At 43.0% G+C, this 19,541-nt stretch overlaps 1 protein-coding gene and 1 pseudogene across 9 annotated transcripts in view; both read right to left on the reverse strand.

The window, feature by feature from the left end:
• The window catches only part of St3gal3 (ST3 beta-galactoside alpha-2,3-sialyltransferase 3), a 231,978-nt gene that overhangs the window by 49,822 nt on the left and 162,615 nt on the right, over window positions 1-19,541 (reverse strand). The gene's annotated exons all lie outside the window — the stretch shown is intronic.
• Window positions 1,751-19,539, reverse strand: LOC147827170 (cytochrome b-c1 complex subunit 2, mitochondrial pseudogene; annotated as a pseudogene). Its single transcript, XR_015452688.1, has one exon. The product of XR_015452688.1 is annotated as a cytochrome b-c1 complex subunit 2, mitochondrial pseudogene (transcript).

The raw sequence follows: 19,541 nt of genomic DNA on the forward strand, positions 1-19,541 counted from the left end.
ATGGTGGGATGCTCCTCCTTCTGTCCTTTCTATCAGTCTACTGCTGGAGCAACCACAAAATCTATTCTGGGTGTTACCTATAGTGAACAGTAATAAAATGGACCTGATCTAGAGAAGAGGAGCTCTGGGATGGGGGGACGCTTTATGACATCTCAGGAGAGCAGAGATGCCTGGCAAGAGACTTTCAGTCATATAGTCACCAGCTGTGAATAACTGATACAGAAGAGGGGTTAGACCTGTCCTGTGTGGCCCTGGCAGACAAAATGAGGACCACAGGGAAAAGTCATAGAAAGGCAGAGTTTGGCTTTTCATAGTTAGAACTCTCCAATTACTAAATATCTTGAAATGGACAGACTGCTGCTGTAAGTCCAGAGTCTCTGGCTATTGGGAAGAGGCAGACTAGGTAACCTTCGTGAGTCTGGGACAGAGTGCTCCACACCCCTCAAGCACAGGAAAAGGGCAGCAGCCATCTTCTCCTTGGGCCGAAGGTAGGCCTGAGTGGCAGGAGGTCCCGCCTCCAGACAAACCTCCATGGTCAAGACAGAGTCAGTCACAGTGTTAGTGTCCTGGGACTTTCTCGTAGGGCTGTCTATAGTTTGGATAAATTGTTTTCTCTCTTTAAAAGGAAAAGCTCCGAAAAGGGGGTTGATTGTGGGAGACTATTTCCATCTTGAGTGTCTACTCCAAAGCTCTGGTGTTTTGCCAAGATTTAAACATGGTATACACAGCACTGTTAAAAATAACCCTTTGATTGAACAGAAGGCGTGGGAGAGAGGGGACAGCCAGGCGACTCTGCTAGAGGGTGGGGGAGGTGGGCAAGAGGAGACTTGTACCCAGAGATCCTGGGAAGGGTTTTATTCCAGAAGAGTTATGCAGACTCATAGGGAGTAAGGGCCAGGGAAATACTGTCCCTAACTGCCTCTTTCCGGGAAGAAATGCCCAGTCAGTGCCCTACTTGGTTGTGCCTATGATATAAACAAGTTCAGAAAGTTTCTCTCAGGCCTGAGCCTGCCATTTTTCAGTCCTGAGTGCCAGCCTATCGGACCAAGGTCAGGGAAAGAAGACAGGAGCAGGGAGCCAAAGAAGGTTAACAACGTCAAAAGCCAAGAGAGGTCAGTCAGTGACACAGAGGGCACATAAAGGTCTACTAGATTTAGCTGTTGGGAGATTCTTGTGATTAGTGTGTGAAGGCTTCCAGACTCTTCTTTCCATAAATAGATATAACATAAGTAAAATTATTTTATATATCCCATTCCATAACTTTCTTATGAAAAATTTAACTACAAATTGTGAGGTCGTGTCAGTAAATACAGTCTGACGTCATCATTCTTCATGATTACATGCTATGTCATCATATGGACATATGATATTAATCATTTTTGACAGACATATAGGCTGTTTCCAATTTTTTGCTATTACTATACACATACAACAAAAAGCATATTACAATAATGTGTGCACAGATATGATTATTTCCTTATGTTGAAAATTTACAAGCGGACTGTTAGATCAAATGAAATCCACATTTTATACTCATAATATTATAACATTTCCTCCCACCATGTTGGAGAGAACAAAATTCTGTTCTCTTCTGATTTTCTCTAATTTCTCTGGCCATTCTTCCTCATTCTCTCCCATCATTTCTTCCGCTTAGTCATCCCTTCTATGTTGGTATTCCCAAGCAATGTCATTCTGTTTTCTTCTTCTTTCTCCAAAGTTACCACCTCAAATGTCTCTAAGAAGCAAGAAGTTACCGTAAATATATGTTTTTGGCTAGATGTAAGAGGAAGGAAAGAAGTTGAGCAAAACAGGTTACACATTGGAAAAGTTTGCTGATAAGGGGTAAATACAACAAATCACTGGAATGTCAGGGAAAATTTTCTTTTTACATCAGGGACATAAGAAAATTGTTAAGGAACTCCAGTGAAGACTTATTTAGAGGAATGTTATTCATGGCAATGTTGTTTATAAAAGAAAGAAGTTGGGGGTGGGATCCAGAAAGGACACCGGTGCTCACTGGTGTCCACAAGATGTGTCACAGGAGCTTCAAGCTTGGCATCTCCCCAGTGAACTCCGTATCTGCCCCATGCTGCTTACCTCCCTGAGGCCTCTATGTTAGGAAATGGTACTGTGACCTTGCCAGCTGACTGAGACTGAAACTGGGGACCCGTTTTATTCCTTCCCTCTCACATATCCCTAAACCAACCACCAACTGCTGTTCTTTCTCCTCCCTTCACACCCTGTGACTCAGTCCTTGCCCTGAACACTGCCTCCCAGGGTCTCCCTCCCCAGTCTTGCTCTTCTGATCCACTTTCCCCATTTCAGGTAGTGACCTTCAAAAAACACAAGTCTAGTGGTGTCCCTCCCTCCCTGCTTCCAAACCTTGGCTGACCCTAGGACAAGTGCAAGTTTCTCAGCACGAAACTTGAGTACTCGGGCTTTGGACTCCGAAAGTGTGTCTCCTTCCTTGCAGTGTGAGTGCCTTTCCTAGACGCTCAGCCCAGATAGTTTGTTTCTTTCTTTCCTTTACTGTATTTTTACTTTAACATGGCAGTTGTACATATTTATGGGGTACAGTAAGACATTTTAATATGTTTATACAATGTGTAATGATGAGATCTAAGTGAATGACATAATCCATCACCTCAGACACTTACCATTTCTTTATCTTAGAACATTCAATATCCTCTCTACTAGCTATTTTTTTGGTACTGGGGATCAAACTCGGGACCTTGCGCTTTCGAGGTCGGCAGTGGAACCACCAAGCTAAATCCCCAGCCCTTCTATAGCTATTTTGAAGTGTATAACTAGTTGTGGGGCCGAGATTTATTTCAGTAACACCATGCCTGCCTGGCAAGCACAAGGTCCTGAGTTCTATTCCCAGTACCGAAAAAAAAAGAGACTAGTTGTGTTGACCACAGTTATCCTACTGTGCTACAGAACATTAGAAATTATTTTTCCCATCCAACTGCCCCTGATACCTATCTTCTCTCCATCTTCAAACCCTTCCTAGAGTCTAGCAACCACAATTCTTTCTTCTGGTAGCCATTATACTCTCTGAGATCCACTTTTTAGTTTTCACATATAAGTTGAGAACATGCTGTAAGTATTTGTATTTCTGTGCCTGATTTATTTCATTTAACATAATGTACATCCAAGTTGCTGCAAATGACAAATTTCATTTTTTATAGCTGAGAAATATTCCACGGTGTATATATACCACACTTTATCCATTCATCTGTTGATGGACACTTAGGATGATTCAATATCTTGCCTATTGTGAACAGTGCTAAAGTAAATATAAAGTGCCAATGTCTTTTCAATATACTGACTTAAATTCCTTTGGATATATACCCAGTGGTGGGTATTGCTTTATTATATGGTAGCTCTATTTCTAGTTTTCTGAGGTACCTCCATAGTTTCCCATAATGGCTATACTGATTTAGATTCTCACTGATAGTGTGTAAGAGTTCCCCTTTCTCTTCTTCCTTTTCGTTATTTTTGACTTTTTAATAATAGTCATTCTAATTGAAATTATATCTCATTGTGGTTTTGATTTGCATTTCCTTGATGTTAGTGATGTCAAACATTTTTTTCATATACCGTACTTGTTGGGTATTTTTATACTCACTTTGGAAAAACGTCTATTCAGGTCATTTGCCAATTTTGGGGTAGGGGTTTAGACAGGGTCTCACTATGAATTCCAGACTGGCTTTGAACTCACTCTGTAGCCCAGTTTGGCCTTGAAGCCTCCCAGATGCTGGGATTATGTCTATATAATCCCACTATGTCTACCCATTTGCCTATTTTAAAATCAGATTTCTTTCTTACTGAGTTACTTGATATAGTTTCTCCTATATTCTTAAAATTAGTCCCTTGTTAAATGGACAGTGTACAAATATTTTCTCTCATTCTATAATTTGCCTCTTTTCTCTGTTGTTTTCTTTGCTGACAGAAGCTTTTTAGTTTGATACAATGCTATTGTCAGTTCTTTACTTTTGTTCCCTGTGCTTTTGGAGTCAACAAAAAAAAAAAAAAGAAGAAAAGAAAAAAACAACTTTGTTCAGACTAATATCCCAAAGTGTTTCCTCTATGTTTTCTCTAGTAATTTCATAGTTTTGGGTTTTATGTTTAAGTCTTTGATCTATTTTGAGTTTATTTTTTAATATGGTTGAGAAATAGGGGTCTAGTTTCTTTTTTCTGCATATGGATATTCAGTTTTTTCCCAGCACATTTATTAGAAACTTTCCTTTCTCTAATGTATGCTTTTTGTCTGTGTTAAAAACCATCTGGCTATAAATATGTGGTGTTATAGGTTAGATCTAAAATGTCCTCCAGGGCCGGGGATTCAGCTCAGTGGTTCTGCGGCCTGCCTCACAAGCCAAGGACCCGAGTTTGATCCCTGGAACCAAAAAAATAAATAAATAAATAAATAAAAATAAAATGTCCTCCAAAAGTCTCACATTCAGATGGGCCTTGTTGGAATGGACAGGTCCCTAGCAGCATGACTTGGAAGGGTGTATTTACATCCCAGGCTCCTTCCTTCTCTCTCTGCTTCTTGGCTACCATGATGTGAGCAACATTCCTTGACCTGGCCCTTCCACCATGTGATTTCTGGATTGGAGCCTACTGATCATGGACCAAACCTAGTGAACGATAAACCAAAACAAACCTCTCTGCCTTTAAGTTTTGGGTGTTGAGTATTTTGTTCCAGTCATGAGAAAGTGACTGATACATGTAGGCTTATTTCTGAGTTCTCTACTCTGTTCCACTGGTCCTTGTGTCTGCCTTTATCATGCTATTTTGGTTTCTATACCTTTGTTTTGAAGCCAGGCATTGTAATGCTTCAAGCTTTGTTCCTTTTGCTCAAGACTGCTTTGATTATTTGGGGTCTTTTGTGATTCTTTACAAATTTTAGGAGTTTTTCTTTTCTGTTTTCATGAGAATGTCATTGGTTTGTTTTTTTTTTTTGGTACCAGGGATTGAACTCAGGACCTTGCACTTGCGCGGCAGGTGGCAGAACCACTGAGCTAAATCCCCAGCCCCACTGTCGTTGATATTTTGATAGAAATTGCACTGAATCTGTAGATTGCTTTGGGTAGTATGGCCATTTTAACAATATTAATTTTTCCAATTTATAAACATGGGATGTCTGTTTTTTAAAAAATCTCTTTCATTACTTTCATTAGTATTTTATAATTTTCACTGTAAAGATCCTTCACTTTCTGGGTTAAGTTTATTAGGTAGTTGATTGTTTTATTTTTGGTAGCTATTGTGAATGGGATTGCTTTCTTGACTTCCTGCTCAGCACTTTCATTGTTGGCCTAAGAAACGCTACTCACTTTTATATCATATGTTGGTCTGGTATGGAACCTTATTGATGTTTGTTAATTCTAAGAGTTTATCAGGTCTAACAATTTTTTTGTGGTGTCTTTAGGTTTTTCTATATATAAAATTATATTTGCAAACAGGGGTAACTTGACTTCTTCCTTTCCTATCTGGATGCCCTTTATTTCTTTCTCTTGCCTTACTGCTCTAGCTAAGACTTCTAATACAATACTGAATAGGAGTGAAAGTTGATATCCTTGTTTTGTTCCAGATCTTTGAGGAAATAATTTAAGCTCCTCTTCAATGAGTATGGGTGCTCCAGAATTTAGTGCATTTATGATTGTTATTTATTTTTGTTGAATTGATGCCTTTATCTTTATGTAGAAACCTGTCTCTCTTTAAAGTTTTTCACTTAAAGTCTATTTTATCTGATATAAGTATAGCTACTTCCACTCACTTTTGGCTTCCATTTGCATAATATATATTTTTCTATCTCTTCACTTTCACTCTATATATGTCTTTATTGGTGAAGTGAGCTTCTTATATATAGAGTAATGTTGGTTTTTCTTTTTTAACCTACCTTTTAATTGGGCAATTCAATATGATGACATTCAAGGTTATTACTGATAGGACATACTGTTAATTTTTCTCTGATTGTTTTATATACTCTTTGACCCTTTCTTCCACTCTTATTGCTCATCTTTGTGGTTTACTGTATCTTAAAAAATAATGTTTTATTGAGTTTAGATCAGTTGGGAACAATTATGCAGGGAATCATGCACAATATGCAAGGGACAGTACCTGTATTTAGGCTTGAAAATATTTTATATCATTGAGAGAAAAAGATAAATGTTATACTAGAGACTTTTGACTTTCATGTGTTTGCTGCTCTGGGCTAAGAAAATGTTCAGTTCTTGTCTCTGCAATACGTCCTTCAGTAATATAACTCATTAACAAAGAGTGTATGCCCAAATTTTCACTTTTTGCCATTGACTTCTGGCCAGCAAGAAACTTTTATGCTGTACTTACCACATCAGCTTCAGTCAGAGTCAATGTTCTGAAGGACTGTGGATGGGTGTGGAAGAACCATCACCTAGAGCCTGTGAACCAACTTCATCCAGGAAAACCTCAGAAGACTCCACTGCATTAGGTATCAAGCTTTTAGTTTGTTTTTGACAGCTTATTGAACAGGTCTCCTCGAGCAATTGTTTTTATTTGGTTACTGACAACCTTAATAACTTTTCCAATAGATCAGCCTGTGATATAGTGCAAATCCTGAAGAGTCTAGAATCTGAATAACTCACATTAAAAGCAGAAACATTCGCCGCCTGCCTCACAAGTGCAAAGTCCTGAGTTCAATCCCCAGTTTAAAAAAAAAAAAAAAGCAGAAACATCAAACAGATGGTAAATTCCCTTGGCTATAACCTGGTATAGAGGGCTGGTGGCATTGGTGCCCTTCTTGACATATGGTCCATGGACACACTGAAGGACCCTGAGTTTGCATCTGTACTTTCTATGGCAGCAACTTCTAGTACAAAAGCAGCACGGACAAGATCATTTCCATTCCATTCTCAAATTTCACTCCTATGGTATTTGGCCTTTGTACTAGATAAACCAACACTACTCATGTTGAGAAAGCGTTGCTCTAAAGCAACTTGCTTTAAAGCAAGGATGACTCACACAATGTCCAATCAAAACCATTCCTGCACTTGTAAGTTGGTTCTGAACATAGTAATGTAACTCCTCTGATGTAACTTTTCCAATTCTATAGTCAAAACAATACAAAGAATTAGCCAAGACATTCTGGTTAGCTGCAATATGCAACTTTTCAATGACATGAGCCTATGGAAGCAACTGTTTTCTCAATCCTTAGCTGTGACTGAGGGCAGCTACTTCCCAATGATGAAATTCTGGTGCTGTGGGGACACTGAGCAGGAACTCCTCCTCCTCTGGGAGGCATTCCATAATGCATGAAATGCATGCCATGTCTTTCCTTGTTACAGTCACAATTTACCACCAACTGCTTCAATTACATGGGTCATTTTGAAACACGGAAATTCTTTTTTCAGTTAAATTAGATGTGAGACTCAGCAAATGAGAGACTCCTTAACTCGCTTGAGTCCTCATATATATACTGCTTCCTTTAATGAACAAACCAATTCTTGATGCAAGAGCATAGTTTTACACAGAAGCAACCACTAAACAATTTGGTAAAGGTCCTGAGGATGTAGAAGTACTCCTGTGGGGACAGCCACGAATTTAACATTGGGGATAACTTTGAGGGAATAAAACCTCAAGAAGGACCCACCTTTGATTAGTAGCTTCAGGGCTCAAGATTGTTACCTGCAGTCACTGGTAGCTTTCAAACAAAAGCAAGATAGTGGCAAAGGATAGGAGTTCTGGTGGATTTATATACTGATAAGGTTTGATTTTCTTCTCTATGTATCTGCTTTATTACAAAGTTTTGTACTTTCTTGTGATATCATGATGGTAGTTACCATCTTTTTGCTTTTAGTGTCCAGACTGATAGTGATGAATTCTGTTTTTGTCTGTCTTTGAAAGACATTTTTCTCCACTTCTAAAGGACAGCTTTGAAGGGTAGAGTAGTAGTCTTGGTTGTTATGTTTTTTCTTTCAGGACTTTGAGTATATCATCCCATTTTCTCCTTACCCATAAGGCTTCTGCACAGAAGTCTCCTTTTTTTATTTTAATGGAAGTTTCCTTATATGTGACTTGATACTTTTCTCTTGGTAGTTTTAGATTCTCTCTTTGTCTTGTACCTTTGTTTAATTTTGTTTTCTGAGACAGTCTCAAACTCACAGTTATCCTCCTGCCTCAGCCTCCCAAGTGTTGGCATTACAGGTATGTGCCACCATACCCAGCTCATCTTGTACTTTTAACAGTTTGATTATTATGTGGCTTGAAGAAGATCTTTTTTGATCAAATCTAGTAGGAGGCTTTGAGCTTCCTGGACTTGGATATTCACATCTTTCTCAAGATTAGGAAAAATTTCAGCAATTACTTCATTGAATAGGTTTCTTTTTTTAAAAATGACTTTTCTCCTCTCTTTCTGTAACATCCTTAATGCAAACGCTTCCTCACTTAGGCTTTCCTTATTCTTTTTAATTTCAGCCGGGCATGGTGGCACATGCCTATAATCCCAGCACTTGGGAGGCTGAGGCAGGAGGATTGCTATGAATTCAAGGCCAGCTTGGGCTACACAGTGAGCTCAAGGCCAGCCTGAACTACAACATAGCAAGACCCTGTTTCAAAAAACCTAAAGAGTTTTTTTCTTTTCTTTTCTATTATTTTCTCTTCCTTTGTTTGACTGGATCAACTTTGCTGCTGAGGCTCTCACCTGGGTTTTTCATTTCATTGACTGAATTCTTTAGCTCCAAGATTTCTATTTTTTAATTATCTCTACCTCTTTGTTGAATTTCTCATTTATATCATGAATTGTGTTCCTAATTTCATTGACTTATCTGTATTTTCTTGTATCTCATAAAGTTTCCTCAAATCATAATTTTGAATTTCTTTCAGGCAATTTGCCAGTTTTCTTTGGAGTTTACTGCCAGAGTTCTAGAGTTGCTTGTATTCCTTTGGAGATGTTGTATTACTCTCTGTTTTTCCATCCTTCTTGTGCCCTGTTATTTGTGCAACTGGTAAATCAGTTTCTCTACCAATTTTATGTACATTAAAAGATTTTCTCCTGGTGATGTGTCCTACAGGGTTCTAGGATGTTGTATGAATAGGCTGAGTTGGTTTTGGTTCCACATGAGTGCTTTAGTGTAGTATCTTCAGATATTACCAATGTCAACAATGTTTACATTTTTCTTTGTGTTCTAGGGCTGCAAGGGTTGTGGGGTTGTACTTCCAGCTGTGATACAGCTCTCAGGTGGAGTAGGTTCACTGGTAGCTGTAGGTAAGGTGTACCTAAGTGTGAATATGGGGTCCCTGTCAGTTTCTAAGGGTTGTGTGCAGTTGGAGAGCCCTGGTGGGGCCAAACAGGTGTGGTTCAGTATGACCTATACAGTAAGTCCCCAACTTATGAACATCCGAGTTGTGAACTTTCCCAGGTATGCTGTGTAAGACTCACTTTGTTGGCTTATGAATGAATCCAACTTATAAACAATCCTCCCAGAACAGAACTTGTTCATAAGTTGGAGACTTACAATAGCTGGGCTGGTTTCTGGTCTGTCTGAGGAATGCACAGGGACCAGGCAGAACCACTAGACTTAGAAGGTGTGCCTGTCAAGAGTCTGAGAGGTGAACAAGTAACAGTGTGGGGCCTCCAGGGACCAATTTGCTCAGGACAGGTTGCCAGCTGCTTCCCGGAGTCAAAGGTATCTAAGGTCAAGGACCTCAACTGCTTCTTGGAGCTTCAAGACCATGGGCAAAACTACTCAGGTATTTCTGGGGCCCTCAGTGACTGACTAGGTCATAAATAGGTGGGTAGGGCCACCTGGATGCTTCCTGGAGGCTGCTTTCCAGGCTGAGGTTTGTGAGTGAGGTTACTTGGCTACTTTCAGGGTAGTGGAAGGGTAGGCAGGACCCTCAACTGTTGTTCAGGGGGGTCTATAGGTCTCTACATAGGCCAAACTGCTCATGTGGGTTGCCAGGTATTTCTTGGGCCATAGGAAGGTAGGCAGAGCCATCTGGCTCCTTTGCAGGGTTACATCAGCTGATCTACTGAGAGCTCATGTCCTGTACTGTGTAAGACCATGAATGGGAGCAGTCTCAAGATATCACTGTTACAGTAGAAGCCTGGATGGGCACAATGTAGGCTGGGCTCTTTCCCCAGGGCCATGCAGCATGGGGTAACTCAGCATCTCTCCAAACCGCTCTCTGGGCTTGTAAGAGCTGTAGGCTTCTCCAGCAGTAGTCTAGGTCTATAGTTAGCATGGTCAGGGGTCTATGATGTGAGTGGTAACCAGATAGTTTTTTGTGACTTTTTGTTTGTATGTTTGTTTGTTTTGGTACCGGGGAATGAACTCAGGATCTTGTGCTTGAGAGACAGGCGGCGGAACCACTGGGCTAAATCCCCAGCCCAACCAGACAGCTTTTAATTTTCTACCAGCAGTAGGCATAAGTGTTACCTCCCCTAGGAAGACTTCCTTGCCCAGGATTTGGTTAGATGTCCTTATGAGAGTATCCACATCTCCCTGTGCTTGCTTTGTCCTAGCTGTCACCACACTGCCCACTCACTATAGCTCCTGGAAGGCAGCAGCTATTTATTCTTTGTCACTGTCCTCCAGGGCTCTACTTAGGCCTTGAGAGAGAGTGCGTGGGTGCTCAGGAGCTAGGGAAAGAGCAAAATCCACCTACTATTCCCTAGGCAATCAGTAGTGCAAGTAGTCACCGTTGTCTGGGTCCAGACGGGGTCCTCGGAGGGGCCTATTTGGCTGGAGGAGAGGTTCCAACCTCCACATAGGTGACAGATGTTTTGTCCTATGCCCTGAGGGCACTCTCTGCAGGAGGCTCCCAGAATTAAGCTTACATCATGTGTAGATATATCTTACATGGGGAGCCACACTTTCCCCAAGCCATTCTTCATACTTTATGGTCTATGAATTACTGAAGCAGAAATTGCTCCCCCTCAGCCTGAAGCTTTTCGTGACTTGGGCTGAAGAAATGTCATCAACAGTCTTTTGTCTGGGCTTGACTTTGGGTGAATGTGCCAACACTGGCTCAGAAGTCTTTTCAGATGTCATTTCTGTTTGTCTATAACCCCGGTCCATGAAAAGTCATTTACAAGCCAGTTTTGCTGAGGCTCCAAAGCTGTCACCCTCTGGTTCCTGCCATAGCCTGCAGAGCTACTATGTGGCAGGCCTGGAGTCTCTCCACAGCCCCACTCACTCAGCAACAGTGTGTGTCAGAGCCAGTTCTGGACCAGGTTCTGGGATGCAGTGCTAAGGAGATCTTCAACCAAGTCCACACTTTTCAACCTGCCTTGAATGTCACCAGAACTCTGAGGCACAACTTTGGTTTACCTCCCCCAGATGCTGAGTTGGGACCCTGTCTGCATTTTTCAAAATCATCTCCCTAGTGTTTGAGGCACAGCCTAGCACTCAGCAAAAGTGTACCATAACAGCGAACAAACAGGCATCCAACCCCTAACTGTTTGAGCTCATTGAGGGAGGCCATCAAACTGTGTGTTGAGGGAAGAAGGACCTAGAACTTAATATATCCTCAGAGTCAGTATAGATTCTTTACCCTGTTGATGCTGGTGGTGCTGCCCCTGGGCAGGAAGCCACATCTCAGCAGCACAGCAAGCATGGGTGTGGCAGAGCACATGAGTAGAACATCAGGACCCCCACTTTTGCCAGCCCCCCCAGCCCAAGCCAGCTGCAAAGAGTGTGGCGATAGGACAGATAAAGGCCAGGGAATTGGGAGCTGTCCCCCATTCATTCAGTCAGTGAGAGGTGACAAACAGCGTAAATTAAAGATGAAAACTGGATAAGAATGGGTGGAGGACCCAGGAGGGAGCCATAGTGCAGTGCACACAGAAATGGTACAGCTAGGATGCACAGCAGCTGTGGGAACCTCAAGGTGGGAAAGGTTTCACAGAGGATGAGACATCTGAGTTGGAGTTTTAGAGTGGAGAAGGTGAGGAGGGACCGTGCATGGGGCACAAGTCCTGCCACAGCAGTTCCATGAGCAGAGACTGCAGCACTTGGTGCCAACAACATCCCAGCTGCTTGCTGAAGTAAAAGCACTGGCTTTTAAGGCCAAGACTGTAGCAAAACATTCCCAGCCAGATAAGGAACAGGTATAGAAGGCTACAGTTTATAGGGCAATGCCACTTGGGGTTAGATACAAAGAGACATGCCTTCCCTGGTGCTATGATAGCTCTGTCAGGTGGTCAGAAGGCTTTTTTTTTTAAACTAAATTACAAGTTATCAGTTCCATTCTATATAGCTAGAGTTGCCAGTAGCTAGACTTCCCAGTAAGTGGCAACATTCCTGTAACAACATATGCCAATCACCTAGATCTGTATGCACTGTCTACACAAGTCCCAACAGCTCCTGGCCAAGATCTATTACTGGAAGGTGTCTGAAGAGTGGAGGCAGGTAGGATGGAAAGAGAGAACAGCAACAGCACCTCTCTTCCCTGACTGACCACTGACTGCAGACCAGGCACCGGCCGAATAATCCATGGACATTATCCCCACAACTGCCCATGGGATAGAGATGGCAATTTCCATTATGCTGATAAGGAGGCTGAAGCTCAGCTTAATTAAGGAACCTGCTCAAAGAAGCTGGGATTCAAATTCAGGTTCACTTGACTCCAATGCCTAGGCTCTTTTCATTAGCACAGACTGAGGAAGGGGAGGTTCTAGCTGTATTCAGTCTTTGTTGAGATAGCATGAATAAAAGATGCTGTGAGCCTAACATGGGCACTGGCCCAGCTCCAACCACAAAGATCACTGACCTAATGGTGAGGTCAGGAGGAAAAGGCGCATTCCCCACTTTCCCGGATGGGCTGCATTGCAGTGCCAAGAGATGACAGTCTGAGCATGGCCAGACCACTTCTGCCCAGCTACAAAGCTCCCTGTTTCCTAAAATCCAGGCCCACTCTCAGAAAAGTTCTGAAACATTGCCAGTTACTATTCTAGTCATGGCTAGGGTGGGAGTTGAGCATCCTACAGCTGGAAGGAACATGATGGCTATAACCTTTGTATCCCTAGGTCCCTAGGCTACCATTTCTGCAACCAGCTCCCAAGCCTCAACCTGAAAGGGGCTAATGGCTGGATAAGGAAGAGACCTGCTGCTCCAAGGTTGGCCCTGAGATGCAGATGTGTGGCAGAGACTGGCTGGTCCTTCCTTTCTTCCCTTACCAAATTCTCCTCTGGAGTCTGTGATCTAGGCCTGGAATAGAGTTGGACAGAGCCATGCTTGCCTTTTCTTCGGAACCTGCACCTGTGTGCAACTGGGCCTGTGCTGACAGCTCTTCATGGCTAGCCTATAGCTCCTGAAACCTGTTTTCTCCCAACAGTCTGAGTGGCAGCAAAGAAATGCATCACTGTAGAATCAGCACCTTTGCTGGAGCCCACTGGAGAAAAAGGTGGGTCAGGAATGCAGTCTCCCAGATAAGAAGCCTTCCCCAGGCCTCCAGGGATGGGGGTAGGGGGATGCTTTGCTGTGTTCTGTCCTGGTATCTCTTGTAGTTTTCTTCATTCTACTCCAGGAAGGCCAGACAACAAGCAGAACTGGTGCCACTGGAGCCAGCTACTGACCATGTTAGTTAGGGTCTTTGCTTCTGAGGGGGGATTCTTACCACAGGGAATCACATGCTCATGGAACCTACTCCAACCAGTGGCCATTCTCACTGCATCTTCCTTCAGGGATAGGGGAGGAGTGAAGAGAAGCTCACTAGAAGGGACCTGCCTATCAGGGGCACCTATACATGCAACAGCCTCTGTGCTGGGTAGGAGATTGAAAACAGTCAAAAGCACTCTAGAGGGCCGGGGATTTAGCTCAGTGGTTCTAGCACCTGCCGTGCAAGCGCAAGGTCCCAAGTTTGATCCCCAGTACCAAAAAAAGAAAGCACCCTAGAGCAAGTAGAAAGCTGAGCAAAGTCCTGCACCTAATTCTTCCTGCTGGTCTTGGAGTGTGCTTGAGGGTGAATGGGGAAGATGGAAAGATGAGATGGAAACAGTCCTTTACTTGGCCAGAAGCTCACCAGTCACCTTGGCTGAAAGGGAGCAGGGTCAGTGGAAGCAGTAGGCACTGAGCCGCCCTAATCAGCCCCCACAGATCTGGTTTCTAAACCGAGGCCCCAAGCACATGCCTTGCCCATTCAGTGGTCTTGCCCCATTTGGGTGTTTCCTTCTTGGAGCAAGTTCTGCTGCTGGCCCTTGCTGCAGATACTCTTATCTGGAGGGCTCAGCAGCAGAGTGAAGGTGCAACACCACCTTGTCTTTTTCCCAGCTATGTTCTCAAGTTGTCCTGTTGCTGGAAACCTCAGCTAAGCTCTTGGAATGTAGGGGCAGAATACGGGTCTGTGCCAACACAGGAGGCACAAAGATGTCATATCCAGCTGTCAACAGGCCTATCTTCGTGATAATACCACCACATAGGTGTGTGTTTTCCTGACCAGGGGCTCCTCTGTGGCTGTAACATTTGCCCAGAGCTGGACTCTGTGTGTACTGGGGCAGAGAACAGAGAGTTCCCACAACAGGACGTGAGCATGGACTGGTGTCCTGCCTCCACTCGGGACAGATGAGGCCTCAGCCATGATTCTCCCCTCTAGCTCTGGCTATTTATCCAGGGAGGCCAGTCACACAAGGACCTACCTCTGCAGGTGCAGACAGAGTAGGGGAAATAGAACAATGTCCTAAAGGTGTCAGTATCCTTCTTTCTGCAGAGCTGCAGCTCACCCCTGGGATGGGGTTGGGGGGAGGGCCAATAATGGGGCCCTCTCTCTTACTGAAGAGCCTATTCCTGGCCTGGAGCCTCACATGGCTTGGGAGAAGGCCCAGGATCAGTTCTGTGCTTTCACCAGCTTTTGCTCTTTGCAAGCAGCAGAGCTCCACACGTGGGGGATCTTGTACTGAACCAGGGAAAGTAATGCTGCTAATCTGACAAGATCAACTTCAAAAACCACAGGAATGTAGCATGCCTGCCTGCTCTCACCAGGAACTATGCTGCTAAGCACCTCAGGGCTCCTGCTCTCCAGCCACAGAGAGCCCAGGGCTGGGTCTGCAAGGGAAGAGGCTGCCTCCACCAGGGTCTGGTCTTGCTACTGGAGCCCTATCTTTCCCGGCATAGATCAGGCATCACCTTCACCAGCCAACCTCTCATTGCTCCATCACCATCACTGCTCCAGAGCACACGGCCTGTGTATGTGTTTGTCTCATGTACTGTCCTCCTCAGCCCTGAGTATGCAGTGCAGATGGGGAAAGGGAAGTTCAGAGAGTTAGACCCACCCAGCCCATTTGCTTCTGAAGCCTGTGCTCTTCCACTATGGTCCAACACTTCTCAACTATCTAGGGAGGACCAGATGGCTTTCTTTTTAAACTGCATTTCTGGCTGGGGATTTAGCTCAGTGGTGCCGCCACCTGCCTCGAAAGTGCAAGGTCTCGAGTTTGATCCCCAGTAAAAGAAAAGAAAAAAAAAAGATTTCATTTCTGTCACAAAATGATCATTGCATAAATACCATAAAAAGAAATCAATTAAAAAATTAAATACACATATAAAATATAAGCCCCATTTTAAAATGCTTACATTCATTTAAATTCATTACATTCTAATTGCTATAATGTTTCCAAAACCTCATTCTCAGTTTCTCAAAAACACTGTTGCAGGCCAGCTCATATCATTTTTGGTTCCACAGCACACAGCAGACCAATGCCCTGCCTAGGGAACTCGATGGAGGCTTCAGCTGGCCTCTCCTTCAGGGAGAATGACAGGAAATTAGGATAGGGCAGGAGAAAAGATGTACTTTGATACCATCAGAATTAAGTAGAAGGCTGAGGCCTAGCACTTTTCTTGCAGGTCATAAACTCATAAGCAGGGCAAGCTCAATAGATGGGTCTACAATAGCCACCTGCACAAAGCAGTGCCTCTTTTTCCAAAGAAAACACAACTTCTGCCTATCTATCACAGCTTCATCTATGAAGCTGGAAGACAGAGCAAAGAGGAAAGAGATGGAGGGTAAAGCTATAGGGTACTGGGGGCACTGAGTTCCTTGAATAGTGGAGGAGGCAGAAGGGATAAACTAAGACAAAACTCAATTTGTTTAAAAACAGAAAATTGATTGGTTCTCAGGGGAGGCTGAACATCTGATGTTAAGGAACATATGGAGTAAAATGGATGGCAGAAGAGCCAACAGAACACAAATGGCAATTCCTCCAGCTTCAAGCTGGAGTCCAGGTCAAGGACAGGTATGTAGTCTGTCAGCTCATGCAGGCTACCCTAGCACATTCTGCAGAGAAGCTTCAGTCTTTATTTACTAAGCACTCTTGCTCTCCCTGGAGGAAACGTCCAGTATCCAAGGATTTCACTACAGGTGATATATACCAAATACATTTAATGTACCCTCTAAACAAAAGGAGTCAGCATTCCTCTGTAGCTGCACGGTTCAGAGCCATGACTCAGCAGGACATATGGCTGGGTTGGTGAATTTGATTCCAAGCTCTGTGTTATTGGGATCTTCAGTAAGCTACAGCTTTCTCATTCATAAAATGGGTACAAGAGCACTTACTTCACAGGGTTGTTACAAGGCCATCTGAAGCCATGAATCTATAGTGCTTAGCACATGGCTCCTGCAGAGTAAGTGCTCCAACATTTTTGCACACAGGTTATCTATGTTCACAGTGGGATACACTCTCTGATGCATCTGATACATGCTAACACTTTAGCACCCAGAAAAATGTCTGATACTTCGTTGAATGAATTAAATGGTAACTATTATTATTATGTTTGTAGCATAACAGGCAGAGCTGATGTGGCAATTTTTAATAGATAAGAGAAACTTGAGTATGATTAAACAGTGACTTGAAGGAGCCATTAAAGAGAATGAAGACACAGGTCCCTGAGGAGCAGGAGAGGTTAAAGGAGTAGGGCATGATGAAGGGGCTGACTCCTGAGAGAAGATATTACAGGACATTGTGGACATGCTGGGACTTAATGGCTGCTTAGTTATTTGAGAGGGTAAGGAGAAAGAATAGCAGTCAGATTCTGGTTCAGGAGAAAGTGGAGAGTTGTTATGTACTGAAATAGGCAAAGTGGATTGATTTTATTTGATTTTTGGAAATTTGGGGGACACTTAATTTGAGATGCTCCTGATTTATTCAAGTGGATCTGCCCAGCAGGAAGGTGAGTCTTTGGGATCGAGATCAGTAGAGAAACAGATCTGAGTCATCAGCACAAATGTATTGCTCAAATGTGGGAGTGAGAAGAGAGTAGGGCTGGCTCAAACTCTGGCAAACACTAACACTGGCAGATGGGCACAGGGGAAGGTTGACTGCAGTAGAGACCGTGAAGGAACCATCAGAGAGGCTGGCGAATTGGGAAGGAGTATGGACAAAGAATTAATGAGCAGAGTAAGAGGAGGAAGAGCCATCATCATAAAAGAAGGTCAACTTCCCCACTGCATTTGTCAGCAATGCTTTTTGTTAATCTTGACATAAGAGCTTCAAGTAGTGGGGGTGGAGGGAGAGGCCAGAACACAGAAATGCAGTTAGAGGGACAAAAGGAAAGGAGAAGGCACTGTGGTGCATCCTTATCACACTCCTGGACAGGGAGGGATTTGTGTTGCTCTTGCTTCCCTGGCCAGAAGGACAGTGGAGAAGGAGCTAGTGCTCTGTTCTCTAGAATTTTTGGTATGGGACAAAGCTTAATGAGGATGCCTCTCGGTCCTACCATCCCTCGAGGGAGTTGCAGTGCTAAAAATCCCAGAATCCTTCTTGGGAAAGGGTTTGGAATGTGGGGATACCAGATACCCAGCTACTCTGGCCAGAAGACCACAAGCTACAAAGCCCTCAGGGCAATGCAATAAGCCTCCTGTACCTTCTCACGCAAGGGTCCTAAAACAGGCAGCTAGGACTGAGTCAACACTCCACACTTCCTACCACAGAGAACTCTGCAAGATTCAAAGGCCATCCTTCCACTCTAGGAATCATAGCCAGCTCTGACCACAGCATTGCTTCTTTAGCAGTGTAAGAATCACAGAACCGCACACCTTGGCCTTCCTGAAGCAAAGTATGTCTCAAGAGATATAGATTGGCAGGTGAACAACTTCTACATCAATACCTTGTTAGCCACCACTAGGCTTTTGGCAGGCCTCTGCATTCTGGCCACACTTGCCTGTGAGAGGAGGCAGCATGAAGAAGTTAAGCATGTGGGTTCTATGATCAGAGTGCTTGTTTTCAAAACTTGATTTCATCACTTCCTATCGGTGGGAACCTCAGGAAAATTGTTTGACTTTTCTGTGCCTCCAATTCCTCATATTTAAAGCCAGACTAATAACAATAACTATCTTATATGATTGTTGGGAGGATTAAAACAGAAGAAATAGAGAAAGGTTTTAGCACAGGACCTGATACGAAGTAAACTCTCAAATGCGACGTTAGCTATTGTTGGCTGGTACTGCTATTGCTGTGCAGCAAATACATGGCAAGGATTAGGGCCCTGCTTTTGCCTGGGGATCCTCCTCAGTACCGAGTGGGCCCCCTGATCACCACCTGTAGCATGTCTTTCACCAAAGCACAAAAAACTACTCAAATACATAAGTACTGCTAGGAAAATGAAGTGTGCCAGTTAAGGTTCTGGTATGAATTATACTCATATGAATTATATTTTTTCTTTAAATCAACACAGTGCTTTCTGTGAACTATTATATTTCTCCCCAAAACTTAACTATAATGAATGTCACGAAAGAATAGAATTCATCTAAGTCGCTAACATTAAACTTTGCTGGAATGATCTAACACATTTATAAATTTTTTTTTTTTCTTTTGGAACCGGGGATCGAACTGGGTCCTTGCACCTGCAAGGCAGGTGGCGGAACCACTGAGCTAAATCCCCGGCCCTCTTAACACATTTATAGCCTTAAGATACATCATCTCATTTCATTTCTTGTTTCTTTTTTTTCCAGTACTGGGGATCGAACTTAGGATCTTATGCTTGCAAAGCAGGCGGCAGAACCACTAAGCTAAATCCCCAGCCCTCATTTCATTTCTTTTTTTTTTTTTCCTTAGGTTCTTTTATTGGTACATTTTAGGTACACAATACGTTTACATTTATCATTGGATGTTTGTACCTGTACATGATATATCTTGATTCTTATTTTTTCCCATTACCTGTGTACCCTTCACCCGCTCCGCCCTTCCCTATTTACACAGACATCATTTCCATTTTTTCCTTTTCTCATAGTTTTTCCTTTTCCTCTTTTCCTTTCCCCTTCCCCTCCCTTCAAGCCTATGTCTTTGGACCTTTTTTCCTATTTCAAATTATCAATTATTCATTTTGATCATTTTAACCCTAATTTACACTATCAGTTTCTCACACTAGAGAAACTATTCAGTATTTACACATGTGTGTCCCATTTATTTCACTTAAGAGTGTGGCCTCGATATGCACCCATTTCTCATTTCATTTCTTGACTAATGAGTTAAATAATGTTCAGACTTTTCCAAAATCACACAGTCTATTAAGAATACTATGAGAGAGTCAAGTTTCCGAAGGAAGACTCGGGAGCAAGATGAAGAC

Source organism: Heterocephalus glaber, unplaced genomic scaffold (assembly GCF_053883595.1).
Source record: "Heterocephalus glaber isolate CG9 unplaced genomic scaffold, H.glaber_assembly_v1.0 deba00001452, whole genome shotgun sequence".
NCBI lineage: Eukaryota > Metazoa > Chordata > Mammalia > Rodentia > Bathyergidae > Heterocephalus > Heterocephalus glaber.